Consider the following 6,430-nt stretch of genomic DNA (forward strand, 5'->3'; position numbering starts at 1 on the left):
AGCCAGTCATCCGCGTCGAGGGGCTCGACGGAATGATTAAACTTTGGTGGGCACAACTTGATAAAGTCATTGATTGACACCAAGTCGTTTCGCTGATGACGTGCAGTGTTCTGTTCAATCTGCTCCAGCAAGCGGTTAGTCTCACGCTTGTTTCTTTCTGCCTCCAGCATAACTTCGACCAGAGAAGGTGGGTGAGGCAGATTCTCACCCCTAGCTGCACTAGCTTCCCCCTGCTCCGGGGCAGCAGGGTTGCCGTGGGTGTTGACCATGCTAGGAAAAACAAGACATTGGTTTAGACGAGGATGGCACAATCTTGGCAAGGAAGTGCAGAATGTAATGGATAACATGGAATGCTGAGATGTTCATTGCACGACATGGTAATATAGAAACTGCCATATATATACCATCGGTCATACACACCGTACATAGTTTATCACAAGCCCAGGCTAGAGTACAATTATGGTGGAAAATGTTACATCTCATCGGAGGCAATCCAAGCTCCTATACATTATTTTCTACACCTCCGGAGCATGATACACACCAAGTCGTATCCCATGGGTCACGCAGGACTGTGGAGAATACAACTATTATAGTACTAGTGAAACTACTACTAGCTCAGACGGCTCCGTAGTAATCCTCATAAAAGTCACCACCAAAACCTAGAAGCGGAACATGATCATCTGGAAACAGACGGTCATGTGGAGCTTGCGGACCATAGGGACTCGGATGTGGCCTTGGTCCCACAAACGGTGGCAGATGGGGACCACGAGGAGGGGTGATGCCTCCTACATCACGCCAGTCCATACAATCTGGCAACCTAGACCGCACGGGGTACAGGTCCCTCACGTCCATGTATCCCGCCTGCACCACAGGTGCAAACCGAGTCAAAGTGGCCATGTGATCAGAACGACAGTTGAAGAGCTCCATACGCAAGGCCCGATTTTCGTGGTCCTTGTCCTCGAGCATCTTGGCAGTGGTGCGGAGTAGTGACTCCTCATGTGTAGAGTCATAGTACAAAGCCTGATAGTACCCCTGTGCTCCAGGGAGTGAGGCTGGCATGTAGCGAAAATCGGTGTTCTGGAGCAAGGCAGTTCTAGCTTGAATGATAGTCATCATTGAGTAAGCTGCGTCCTGCACGGACATCTCAATAGTAACCCCAAGTCCATAAGAGCAGTGGAGAGGTTCAGTGGCTCCTGGATAAGAGGGATATATCCTGACGGTACAAAGTTACTGGCTCTGGTTGATGTCTCGGGACTGTTCCTCGACGGTATATTCTGGATACCATCGATAGCCTGTCTCGACCATCACTCGAACCAACATGGCCGTGTGACCGGGTACATCGAGGCACCGGGTCAGACGAACCACTTGGTTCTGGGAACGGGTGGCCATCTGGAAGCACAGAATAATGCAAAGGCATTAGAATTTTCTAGGGGAGATCGGACAGCATAATGGCTGTAAATGCTCAGAAAAAGATTTGAGACATTCACAACAGTTTGCAAAACCACTCAACAACATCATATCAAGGTTCTGGTTCAAGTGACAACATACTAAAAGTAGTAGAAACTGTACTGAGGCTTGTAACAACAATCCTATAAGCTACTACGGATTAGTAACACGCGAACCTGATAGAGAGAAGAGAGCCTAGTCCTTAACCCACGTAGAATGAGAAGAGAATGACTCAGATCAGAGGGCATAAGGTTATGGAGTAAAAGAGCCTTACGTTCCCTCCCACAATCAATTCCCCTACATATAACTAAAGCATTTCTAGACTCGACATTGACCAGTTTGGCTCAACAAACCTACAGGTAGTCCGTCTCTGATGTGAACGCTGTCAGGACCCCGATTCCAAGTCACATCGATCTAGCCGGTAACACCTCATATCACTTTGCGGCCTCACACGTGGTATTCCCATGGGTGTCGCCTTACCATGGCCCGGGACCGTTTGCGCCTTTTTGCTCACGTATATGATAGTGTCGCTAGCATCCATATGACAGAGAACCCGGGCCGACATGGCTAGTCGTGAACCTAAAGTGGCACAAACCTATGGGGACAGGCATACATGAATCACATCGAGCATGTCGGTCAACAACGTGTGAATCTGGGCTGTAGCACTGGGCTAATAGGACTCCTGGGAACCCGGGCTGTAGCAGGCTAGGCAGGACTCCGGATGTCACCGCGTGACATTCCCCCGAAGGGACAGACATGGGAACAAAGTGAAACACATGCCGGCCAGTCAAGTGTCCTCAGTAGTAGTGCTGGGCTAGCAGGACTACGGTGAATCGGGCTGTAGTGGACTACTATGGCTCAAGGAGGCACTAGACTACATTTCCCCATAAGAGAGGCTGCCAAGGATAAACAACTAGATTGTCGGATCCCACACATACCAAGCATTTCAATCATACACACAATATGCTCGATATGTGTAAATGCAACATGGCATCACAACAAAACTCTACAACTCAAGTACTTTATACAGGTAGGGTCACATGACCCGGCACTCAAGTCATACAAGCATACAAGCACATGTGGAAGCAAATAAGTCTGAGTATAGACACTAGAAAGAAAGAAGGCTTGACGAAGCCTGTCTATCTACATCGGGCCCTCCATGGCCAGAATCACCACCTAGGTGGCAAGTTACTCATTGACGTCGAGGTCTACATAAAACACGTCGGAGGGGGCGGTGTTGTCGTTTGAAAAGAGTAATGAAAACAACATGAGTAAAAAGTTACTCAGCAAGTCTTACAACAGATCCTACTATACATGCTCAATCTCAAGAAGGTGGTGGAGTTATTGCAGCAAGCCAGCTTTGACTCTTGGCTAAGCTATCCTACGAGACACCACTTGTAAAATAGTTTTCACACACGAGTCCACTAATCACCAATACAATACTCCACCGAGGATCCTCCCTCGTCATCCTACGAGAGGGCCATCCTCGGTACTCACACTTATCTTGAGTCTTTTAGTAGTAACCATTAACTTGTCTATGAACTATATAGGCAACCAAGTAGTCCTTTATCGCGGACACAACTATTCGAATAGATGATGTTAACCCTGCAGGGGTTTACTTCTTAATACATGCTCTCACCACTTATCGTCGTTTACACGACATGTACTCAGCAACCTTCAAGCGGAAGCCCAACGAGGGTGTCGGCCACAGCCTACCTAAACACTCAAGTCTCTAGTCCAGGTTTATCACCTATCCAGGTACCATCCACAGGGAGTCCGGCCGAGGTTTCCACATACGGCCCCAAATGATGTGTACCGGGTACCAAGATGCCAAACGGGCACCCGGCATACCCGGCTACGGTGTATCTACCGCATCATAGCCCACCCCTAGGGTCAGCACTACGCACGGCTGCCAACACATAACCTACAAACTGGTTTCGGGCCCGATGTATGGTAGTAACTGATTCTTGAATCACACATACAGATCTCAGTTCTTAAGGACGGCCTCAATGAAACAACCCACCATGTACTCCTACATGGCCTCTCCTCGATACCTTTACCAAATCATGTTTAGCACATCCCTCACATTACCGACGTAATCATTTCACTCTAGCACATCACCCAGATGAACCAGACCTGACACAACTCTAAGCAAAGCAGGCATAGCAAGGTAGGAAGCACATACATGGCTCAATCAACTCCTACACATGCTAGTGGGTTTCATCTAGTTACTGTGGCAATGACAGGTCATGCAGAGGATAAGGGTTCAACTACCGCAACACACAGTAGTTTGAAACGTTGTTGTCTTAATGCAGTAAATGAGAGTAGGAGCGAGAACATGTGATTATATCGATATGATCAATGGGGCTGCTTGCCTGATGGAGTAGTAGTAGGGTACTGCCCTTCAGTTGGATACTCTGAAATATCCTCGGAGGCAAAACCTACCACGAAAGATACCACGGAACACAATCATCACATGGCAATATGAAACAATATGATGCATGCTATCACATGGCAAGATGAGGTGTCCTGCCTAATGCAATGTGAAACAAGTTGGTTTGGGTCCATTTGAATCAAGGATTCAAATGGAAGCTTATGTTCTGAAGCCATATAAGTGCATTATCTTGTTTCACCTAAACAGAAGGGTTAAAGTGTTTTGTCATGCATGAAACCATTACAGATGGAAAGATTGAATTTTTCTGATCAAATTTCATATATAAATCTTTGCATTTGGAGTTACAGATTAAAAGTTATGAATTTTTGAAGTTTGTAATATTTTATGGAATTTCCTGTATAAGAATAATTCTAGTAATTGATTTATTGCGTCAGGGTGACGTCAACGGTCAATGGAGCTGGTCCAGATCAAACCTGACCAGTGGGACCCGCATGTCAGTAGTTAATTAACCAACTAAATTCAGTTATTGTTAATCTAAGTTAATTAGCAGGGTGGTCCCACTTGTCATAGACTCAGGGGAGGTCAACCTGGGCCCACACGGGGTCAAACAGGGTCAAACTCGTCGGCGTTTAGCCGTCGACGAGCCCAGACGTGGCGGAGCGATGCGGGTTTCGTGCTCCGGCGACCAAAAGGACGGCAGAGCACATCTACGTGATGCGGGGTGTGAGCCGCGTCGAGTGGTGGCAGTGGGTGGAGCTGGGGTGGCTGGAGACGTGGTGCGGTGCATACGGTGCAGGAGGGAGTTAACGGAGAGGGGGAGGACGGAGCTGAGCTCATGGCGGTTGTAGCAAGCATCAAAGTGGGCTCGGGGAAGGCCGGAGCTGAGCGGGGCGACGATGGCGATCTCGGCGGCCGGAGTTGGGGGAGAAGGGGTCAGCGGCGACTCCAGAGCGGGCGAGCGCTCGGGGCTCGGCCAGCTCGACGTAGTCGACGACGGTGGAGCTTGTGGACACGGTGACATGGCACGGGGATGACGGCAGACGCTTTTAGCATGGTGGCGCGGGCGTGGCAGCGTCGGCCATGGTGCGGCAGAGCGAGGGAGAGGAGCTGGGGAGAGAGAGGCGTTTCTGCGAGCTCGGGGGAGAAGTGTGTGACCGAACCAGGGTAGCAGCACGGCGAGGGGAGGAAGCATGGCGGTGGGCAGGTGCGTGGCGCGCGCAGGTGCCGGCGTCGAGCACCTGCCTGCCTGCCTGGCCAAGCCAAGGAGCTCGCTGGAGCGGTAGCTGTGCTGGGCCGGCAGGTGGGCCTGCTAGGTGGGCGCCAGGTAAGCCTCTACTCTCTTTGCTTTCTGTTTGTCCCTTTATTTATTCCTGTTCTGTGTTTTGAAATAGTAAAAATACTATTCCATTTAGGAAAAACCTGAAAATATTCAGAGGCCCATTTGAATTATTCTCAACAGCCTAAAAATACTTTCAGGGTTATTTGGGCATTTTAAAATATTTATAGGATTTAAATTGCCCAAATGCAAATAGTAATGAATTAATCCAATGACCTTATGTGTCCTGGAAAAATGTGAACCCATTTTGTCTAAGGTTCTAACCCCAAAACAAAAAGGGTGGACTTTTTAGAAGGGCATTTCAGGTTCATTGAAAAATATTTTAGTAAACCCTAGTTGTTTCCAGGGGGGTGCTGGGGGTTCTTCCATCCCCATTTCAGTTTTCTAGGAAAATAAACATGATGCAACACTCTAATGCATGAACTAGCTAGGGTGTGACATGCATCTCTAATGAAAAGAAGCAACTTATCTTAATGGGAAATTTTGAAGGACATGAAAAAAAGTGCCATTGATTCATATTACTTGAGGCATTACATTGAAAACAACATTGGTTTAACGTGTCCTTACTTTTAACAGTGCGACTGCTACATTTTACCAGTGACATTGCATAAGAGCGGCTCGGGGCAACATACATCAGAAGAGGATATTTGGGTTGGTCCCATTTTTGTTCGGTATATAGCCACCTTATACTGTGTGAGGCTAGCAAATCTAGTGCTGGACTTGCTCTGTTGACTTGTCCCCCAGTCCCCACTTTCTTTCCTTTTTCAACCAATAGATTGGGTTTATATTGAGGTTGTACTGCGTTCTCTTTATTTCCCTATTAGACCTAGAGACTAGTTGGATAGCCAGTCTCTGCTACTTTTCGCCCCCATTATTTCCTCTTTCGACCAAGTCCTAGATTCAGGTAACAAATCTTCCCCCACCCCCACCCCCTTTCTTCCTTGTTTGAACCAAGTACTACTACTAGATTCGAGTGCATGAAGTAGTTTTACCTCTTAATAGTAAAAAATTAGGTGGTTTTCGAACAGCCGATTGATCCTATCTACAGGAGGGGGCCTGAGAAATACTAAAATATACAAATGCAGCGACGTCAGGAGCTCAGCAAGTAGAGAAAGGCCAGTTTCGAAGGAAGTTATACCTAAGGGTCGTCGGGATGTTGCTAGGTGGGCGACGGGAGGCCGAATCTGCCCACACTACGGCAGCTAGGAAGAAGGGGTGGGAGGCCCTCCCTCGCCAGCGACGCTTGGGAGAGA

The sequence above is a fragment of the Triticum urartu genome, chromosome 5 (assembly GCF_003073215.2).
Source record: "Triticum urartu cultivar G1812 chromosome 5, Tu2.1, whole genome shotgun sequence".
NCBI lineage: Eukaryota > Viridiplantae > Streptophyta > Magnoliopsida > Poales > Poaceae > Triticum > Triticum urartu.